This window comes from Monomorium pharaonis, chromosome 7 (assembly GCF_013373865.1).
Source record: "Monomorium pharaonis isolate MP-MQ-018 chromosome 7, ASM1337386v2, whole genome shotgun sequence".
Taxonomy (NCBI): domain Eukaryota; kingdom Metazoa; phylum Arthropoda; class Insecta; order Hymenoptera; family Formicidae; genus Monomorium; species Monomorium pharaonis.
The window spans coordinates 20,545,038-20,554,356 of record NC_050473.1 but is presented as its reverse complement, the minus strand read 5'-3'; positions in this window follow the sequence as shown (position 1 = coordinate 20,554,356).

The window sequence follows — 9,319 nt, the reverse complement described above, 5'->3', positions numbered from 1 at the left end:
ATTATAAATACTTACAGTTTATCGCACGCTTCGTTCTGTTGGATCGGAACGTAGTAGTTCATCTCGTTTTTTCGGGAATCTTCAACCGATTGACTGAGCGGTAACGTTGCTCGGAGCTTTGTTGTCTGTTTTGTAACAAGCGACTGATGCGGTGGCATTGTCAGAACTCTTTTTTATATTGTATATATGTTCTCTCTACATGTCTCAATATAAGAGGTAAAATACTCGCCAAGTATATACACCCATACTATTTACAAATAGCCACATAATCTTAAAAAGAATGCGCCTGCAATTATCGTGACAGGCTTATTTACAAACGGCTTTGTTTGGCGCCGATTTAAAACGTTAGGGACATAAAAGTATGTTATATGGTCTCCGATAAAATTGATCGACACGTCGTAGCACGCAACGTACGCTTCTCATTGGTTAAAAAAATATAAAATTTGGCATCGCTTGTCGCCGCTTCCCTATAAAGATCTCATATCGATATTTATCTAGGGTCGTTTCCTAATGAAACACGTGGACAAGTATCTAGGGCAGGATTTTATTGCTGTCTCTTCCCCCTCCCTCCTCAAACGGACCCTTGATGCGGCCCGGTTCTTGCCCGCCTCTACGTAACGTCATCCCGCTTCTTGTCCCATGGGTTAAAACCAGCCCTATATACTTACTTACGAGATTTGCATGTTTTAAAATTTAATTAATTAATTAATTAAGTTTTAATTAATTAATTAATCCGAAAACATCTGATAATACTAGTGCTTATCCTAAGTTCGTATCTCCAACCGTTCTCGAGATATAAATGTTACAAGATTTAATTAATTAATTAATTAATTAATTAATTCGAAGACATCTGATAATACTAGTGCTTATCCTAAGTTCGTATCTCCAACCGTTCTCGAGATGTACATGTTACGAAAATATATGTTAACAAATAACGAACGGTACATTTCCTCGTCTTGCCTCTCTCGCCCCTTACATGCCCACAAGGTTGACAACGACGACTTATTTTACGTAAAGATTTTAACATTTGAATTTTGCGTCAAGTTATCTCCTTTCATAAGGTACGTAGAGGGAAAATAAAAGTAGTTTTCTTATACAAATCGACCCCAAGCTTTCGATTGAGCCTAGTTAGGACTCGATCGGTTTAGCGGTTTCTAAAATCTGATAATCTCGGATGCTCGCAAGTCGCGTACTCGCGTAAAGGACACGATCGATCTCGCGCTGCGCTTTCACTTGGCGCGAGCCACTACCGTGTTTCTTAAACTGTTTTTGTAAGATGATTTTAACTGTGAATATCAATTGAATAAACATTGAAAATGTAAAAATTATGATAAGTCATAAGTAGAAAATTCAAATTATAAAAAATAACGTTAAAAGTAACTGTTAAATTTGTTACCGTTACTAATAAAATGTAACTATGTTACCATTATATCAGTTACAGAAATAAAAGTAACGCCGTTACCAGTCCATTACCCAAAAAAAGTAACTGTAACAGTAACGGCGTTACAAGTAACGGGTTACTTCCCAACTCTGTTATTATCATAAAACTTGTGTTAATAACTTTTTAATAAATACCAAGCGCGGGCTAACTAAAACTTTCACAACATTAACAATATATTTGAAGATCATCAAAACTGGTGAGAAATCGCTAATGTAAATAATTACCTTAATTTTTATTATTATTAATAGAAATTGGAAAAATTTCGGCAATTATGTCAAAAAATGCAATAATTCTTGTATTTAATTCATGTCGCCGTCGAAACAAAAATTTGGCTATGTAACCAACGTAATGTTTTTCTCGAATTTCATATCGTAGAATATTGGCCTTCAACGTTTCACGCCAAACACAACGTTCAATATTTTGATAAATATGTGTTTCATTATCAGAATTGATAAAATTTATTTTATGGTTTACCCGGACCTCCCCCATGGTTACAGAGCAGAGCAGAAGAGCAAAGCTCCTGCCCCTGCACCTCGCCTACACGTTTTCTGCTCTCATCCTCCCCTCTGCTTCAAACTAATGAAATCGAAGCAAGAAATTAAAAAAAAAACGTTTGTGTATGATTCAAAAACTAAGGCCGAGCGGCATGTATAGAAAAAAGTTGTTCAAAATAACGACACTAACAACATGTTTAAAGGTCATCAAAATTGCTAGGAAGTGAGGAATTGCTAATGTAAATAATCTTCATAATTATTTTTAAATAAAATTTATACATACACAATATTATTAATTTTTTCGTTTAAAATACTGTTATTGTGAGGTAATTGTTATTCATTTATAAGACGTACCAGATTAAAAAGAATGTATTACTTGTTAGCCATTCTTTATTGTCTTTTAAATCTTTAACTTGGAGTAGTTGGTAATCCATGGAATAAGGATCATCAATTAATATGATTTTGTCATGCAATATTTTTTTTAAAATAAAAAATAGATCATTCGTAGTGCATGATGCTGGTAAACAAAGTCCGAGAGAAATTACATCCTAAGATAAAAGTATGCATAGTTAAATTCTCAATGCAATCAAAGTATTTGTCTTATCAAAAAATCTCATAATCTTACCTCGTTTGATGTTTTTACATAATATTTAAAGGAATTATTGTTTCTAAAATGAGCTACGAAATAATTTATTTCAAAAGGCGGACATTGCTTTTGTAGATCACGATATATCATACTATTTGATATTTTTTGTTCTAAGATCGGAAGGGGAATTATATTCATTGTATCGTGACATTGACTACGACTGCCTAACCAATAATTATTCCCATATAAGAAACCTGGCTTTAATCCGCCACTGGAATCTAACACTTAAAGATAAAAATTGAAAGGTTATCATTTATTTAAAACAAAGATATTTATTGTTACTTCATGCTTAATCACTACATATTTTTATTAATTATATAAAATTATTAAAAAAAACGGTTCTCGTATACTTCGATTATTATTAAAGTTTCAGGATACTTATAAATTTTAACATTGTTTTTTATTATAGAATAGTATTTTGTTTCATAAAATATAAATTATGAATAATAATGACAAAATTGTTAGATTGAATGAATTTACCTGTAAAGTTCCATCCTAATTATGCCATTTATCTCGTCTGGATGGAAATAACTATGTAGTCGTGCTCCCATACGCCATTCCAACACAGATTTCAAATCCCCACAAAAGCAAAACGTGGCGCGCCTAGTCGCCACGCGCTAGAGCCCTAGCGCTGCGCGCACTCTCCTTGCGTGCACGGCCATGCACACCTCATAAGTTCAAAGTAAAAGAGAAGTCTAATCGCTAACAAGGTCAGTAGATGAACGACGGAAGGGGAAGGAAGTCTTCACATGAGCACAATTTGGTGTATGTGTTTATTGTACGAGAAGAGTGAGTGAGTAGTAGTAAAAGTGGAATGTGGGAAAAGTAGAATCGATACATCGTATTGGTCCCGGCCATTTTGGAGCCAAATGACTAAATATGAGTGGGAAGACTTTCCTTCCCCTCCCGTTATTCATCTACAAACCTTGATCGTTAACTCTGAAGGAGGGGAAATAAATGTGGGAAGGCGTCTATCCGGACGAGACAAATGGCATAATTAGGATTGAACTTTACATGTAAATTCGTTCAATCTAACAATTTTGCCTATTGTCTCGTTTGAATGTAGTCGAAATAACTATGTAGTTGTTTAAAGCCCTGCGATTAGCCGGAAATAAAAACCTTAGAGAATAAAAGAGAAGGAAACTGTATAATTTTCACAGTCGGTTTCTTTGACTATATAAGTATGAACTGCCAATAGCTAACTTCAGACTGATAGTTAAGATGTGTCGCGCCACCATCGACCAATTGAGAAATTAAAGAACCAAAATAATGTCAGGGCTACGTTCAGAAACGTCACCCGAAAGTTTTTGTATCATTCTATCCGAGAGCGTCCGAAATGGCCACGTTCAAAATGGCCACGCGTAAATTTGACTATGTTCGAAATGGCCACGTATGTTTTACAAAATTTCCAGTATAATGCACATTGGTTAGCGACTTAGACGGAGTGGGTGCGGGAGAGGGGCCGAAGGACCCCATTGCACTTCCCCACCGTGTGTGTGTGTGTGTGTGTGTGTGTGTGTGTACGCGCGCAAAGCATTCTCTGCGCCATATGGGTTTGCAACTTTCCACGCAAACAAGAAAAAAATCATTCCAAACATAACCGTTTCGAACGTAGTCAATTTAAACGTGGCCATTACGAACGTGGTAATTTTAAACGTGGCCGTTCCGAACGTGGCCATTCCGAACGTGGTCATTTCGGACGTGGCCGTTTCGGATGTGGCCGTTTCGAACGTGGGCAAATTGAACTCCGTGCAATCCCATATAGACAAAAAGATGTCTTAGATTTCTAAAAGACATCTTGCAATTTCTTGCGATATCTCGCATTTTTTACGAAAAGATATCTTTTCGCGATCTAAAAGATGTCTTATGCAACAGTTTGAGATATCTTTTAAATATCTGGCGATGTCTAAAAGACATCTTGAAGAAATCTAAAAGATATCTTAAAGATATCTAAAAGATGTCTTTTAGAAATCCAAAAAATCTATATGAGACATCTTAAAGATGTTTTTTATACGTCTTAAAGACCTTTTCTAGAATTCTTTTTAGACATTTATAAAGATTTATACATTTATGCGGAGGCTCAGAGAGCTTTCTCCGAGAAGAGGTGCGAAGACCCGTGGAATTCTCTCCATCAAGATACAAAAAATTTATTACGTAGGCTCTAAGAGGGTTGAGAGCTTACTATCATAAGTTAATCCATCACCGTAAGTGATCTTCTTATATAGCTCTCAGAATGTAAATTTCATCACAAGAAAGGCAGCATCGCGTCGTCGCTTATAGCGGCGATTTCGCGAACTACATCACGACTATGGATGCTCCACGCGTGTGCACATTGTATTGTGGCGGATGTTTCACCGCTACATGAACTAGCTGAATCCGAATCCAAGGTCAAAATTGTAAAGTTAGCTCGCATTTCCTAACCTTAAAAAAAAATTTTTTTTAAATTTTGGTCCGGCGGATTAGACTAGTCTATTATTATTATTTTGACCCGCTGAATCTAAACTCAAGGTCAAAATTGCTGAATTGGCTCATTTTGTCCTAACCTCAAAAAACACCTTGTAAAAACAGTTTGGATCACAAATGTATAATCTGGAACGTGCAGACTTGCGTAACCACATTATCCGGGGAAAAATCAATACGTACCCAGACAGCACATGTAGATTATGAGAACGATAATAGGATATTGCGAAAGTATATTGCAATATTCGTATAATATTAGAGATACGTCTGTGATATGGCGAGTATATACTCATAACGTACTATGTCCGCGTTGCCTTATCCCATAGAATTTCGCTGGCAGTTTATGAGAATATACCGAATATATCTTAAGAATGTTATACGTATGTCTAAAGTATATCTTCAGTATATTCACAATATGTCTACAGTATGTTCACATTATATGGGCTCATGCATAATGAGAGGAATAAGGAACAAGGAATTAAACATACAGAATTAGCAAGAAGAAATAAGAAGAGGAATTAATCATTTCGCACATCAGGAAGCTATCGCAAAAAATGAAGCGTAATATCTGTTGAATACGCTGGGGTGCTTTGGGAAATTATGCTCAGATAATTGTAGGTTATAACCTAAATAATATATGTATATATACAATATATATATATATATATATATTATAGTTTACGTTACTATATTATATCTTATGTACATACCAGAGTTATCTGGGCGTAATTCCTGAGAAAACCACGTTGTCCGTGAGTTCGTGTTCGCACGTTCACACCCTACACTTCACCACGTGTCTGCATCACACGGCAGACGAAAATGCGTAACGTTACAGATCATAGATAGCGTTGACATGATTCACTTTCGATATTACGCGGATATTTTGGAAATATGTGATAGATATACATGAGATATATCATAGGATATTTTACGGATGTTTTGAGTATATTAGATATAATCTCAGTATATTCAGTAGGAGTTGCGAAGTTCAGTCGCTATATTCTAAGTTTATCTTGAGGATATATCAAAATGACATTCTACTGAGACGTTATATGAATGTTTTACGTATATTCGGTATGATCACAGTACATTACGTATGAGAGTATAATATTCGTACGATATCTGGTGCTGTCTGGGTATGACAAGTTTGAGTTTCTGTAAATAGCGTAGAAAATTCGCTCCCTTTTTCTATTATATCTTTTTTATTCTTGAAGATTCTGTGCAATGGCTTTCTCTTACGTTTCTTTCCTTTCACAGAGACATAACGTTTGAGCGTCCAGCAGAAATCAGCCATCATATTCACATCCCACTTGCCTTGATATCGATGCTGCATCTCCTTGATGTCCTGATGAAATCTTTCTCCATGTTTTTCATTATAATCACCTAGATTTTCTGGGAAGTAGTCGATATGAGAATCAAAGAAATGCAACTTAAGATTCATTAGGCAGCCTAGTTTTCTATCATTTCCGCTACCCTTTCTTTGTAATCTTCACTTTTGTGGTTTCCTAGAAAATTTTCCCCGGGTAATGTGGTTACGCAAGCCTGCATGTTCCGGATTATACATTTGTAATCAAAACTGCTGTTGTGAGTGTGATGCACTCACACAAGAAATGTCGCAAGCGATATAAGGTGTCAAATGACAACTCGCGCGCGGACATCGCCCGACCTACATTCCAGGCGTCGCACCGGGCAATGCACCCGGTTGCTTAATAAACAACACACAAAATCTCCTGATTTTGGGGTGGAATCTGCATAGCTAGCAATTGCTGGCTAAGCAAGAACATTGACCAAAGGCCGGTGACAGGGAAGTACCCTCCCCGGTTATACACCAAAAATCGGTGTATACCCAGCAAACACAAAGTTACATGTAACGTGCTTGTTAGTTGTAATTTCCCACTCAATGATATAATTGCAATATAACAGACGTGTTATATTACAATTACATTGTTTAGTGGGAAATTACAACTAACAGGTACGTTACATGTAACTTGGTGTTTGGTGGGTATAAACATCGAGGCACAGACAACGAACGGGCTTTGCTACACATTATACAGCGACGAACGTATGTCGCCCATTCTTTTATATTTGTCACGGATATTAACGAATTAAGTCAGTGTAACTCAGTGTAATCAAGATAGAAAATATATACACATTGTTATACAACAATCGACTACAATCTCTCAAGAAACCTGACCCGAGGAGTATCGACGGACGATTCCAAATACCTGTGTCCTTCTATCCAATAAGAGCCACAACACTGCTTTCACAAGGTGCTTTTTGAGGTTAGAAAAAAATGAGCCAATTCAGTAATTCTGACCTTGAATTTGGATTCAGCGGGTCAAAATACATAAAAATAGACTAGTCTGGTCTGCCGGACCAAGATTTTAAAAAAATATTTTTTTGAGGTTAGGAAAAAATGAGCCAATGCAGCAATTCTGACATTGAATTTGGATTCAGCGGTTCAAAATACATAAAAATAGACTATTTTGTTTCGACGGACCAACATTATAAAATTTTTTTTTTTTTGAGGTTAGGAAAAAATGAGCCAATTCAGCAATTCTGACCTGGGATTTAGATTCAGCGGGTTAAAATACATAAGAATAGACGTCTGATCCGCCGGACCAACATTTAAAAAAAAAATTTTATTTGAGGTTAGGAAATGCGAGCTAACTTTGCAATTCTGACTTTGGATTCGAATTCAGCGGGTCGAAATACATAAGGATTGACTAGTCTAGTTCGCCGGACCAAACACTTTTTTTTGTGTGTGCCTGTGTTATTTACGTTTAACATTAAAAGTTTTTTATATATATTTGTGTAACTTATTTACACTTTAAAATTTTTTTTTACAGACATTACATTATCTTTATATTATTAGTTTTTTATATTTAAGCCTGTATTTATGTTAAATATTACTTATAAACTGATGTTTATAGCTAGAGTCTATATTTAAAATAATTTTTAGTTTATTTTTACACACTACAAGAATTATTTCATTGGTTACGGTCTTAAATATACAATCTGACTAAGAACACTAGTTATAGAATATAAAATATACTTTATTTTAGTAAATGCTTTTTATGATGTGTTTGTATTTCCCGCTCTTGGGTCGATGGGGCGGAGTCTAAATTTCGGAGATGTTGGTTACGGATTTCAGTATAGAAGTGAATAGGAAAAGTGGGGGACTAGCAGTCCATACTTATTAGTCGAAAATCGTTTTGTAAAAATACGCGAATACACGTGATTCATCCGACCCTCCGTACTGAGAGAAATATTTTCGTTAAATTAACAAGACAGATGCTACTGTAGCAAATAATTTGCTGATGTGGGACAGCAAATAACTCTGTTGTGAGTACAAATAATTTGTTATCTTTGATTTTCTGTTGTGGCCATTGAACTTTAAGTAAACAAATGTGATTTCTATCTCAGACAATATGGTTCTTAAAATACCAAATGATGAGAAATTATTTGCAGTAATAACTGTTCCCTCTAAGCTATCTTTCGTTTTGTTTTGGCAACGAAAAGCTTTTTCTCTGTACGGTTGCGCACTTAAAGAGGTTCGGCGTGATCTCCCTGTATGCAATTCGTAAGGTTGAGACGTAACGAATACTGTGAGCGGAAAAATTCGAGGTATGTTTCACGTTTTTCGAGAGCTCGCTTCATCCAGCAACTCGTTGTCTGAACTGTAACCGCTTTAAGAGATTTAATTATCGAAAAAAATGAAATGTCATATGAGCTAAGGTGCAGAGTACTGATCTACCACAGATAATACTCTATTAGCCAGAAAATATAAAGGTTTTCGTGCTTCACAAAGCATGAAATAAAGGAAAAAATGTTAAGGACGGCCTAACATCGAGGTCTCAATCACATCCGAGATACAAATAATCAAGTTGTCTGTTATAGCGATATAAGATATTCTTAACAGGGAGAGCGTATGTTCCCATACAGAACAAAATATCTAATAGATATCTAATAAATATCTACATGATGTCCATATCTACTATGGATAACTAGTAGACATCTAATAAATGTCTTAAATATCTTTTGAATAACTAGCAGGGATATCTAATAGATATGTACACATTATTTACATATCTATGTCCACCAAACAGCTATCCATTAGATATCCATGCGTTGTCCACATATCCACGTCCACCAAACAGCTACGAAGGATATCTGTTAGATATCCACGCGTTGTCCACATATCCACGTCCACCAAATAGCTACCAAGGATATCTGTTAGATATCCACGCGTTGTCCACATATCCACGTCCACCAAAT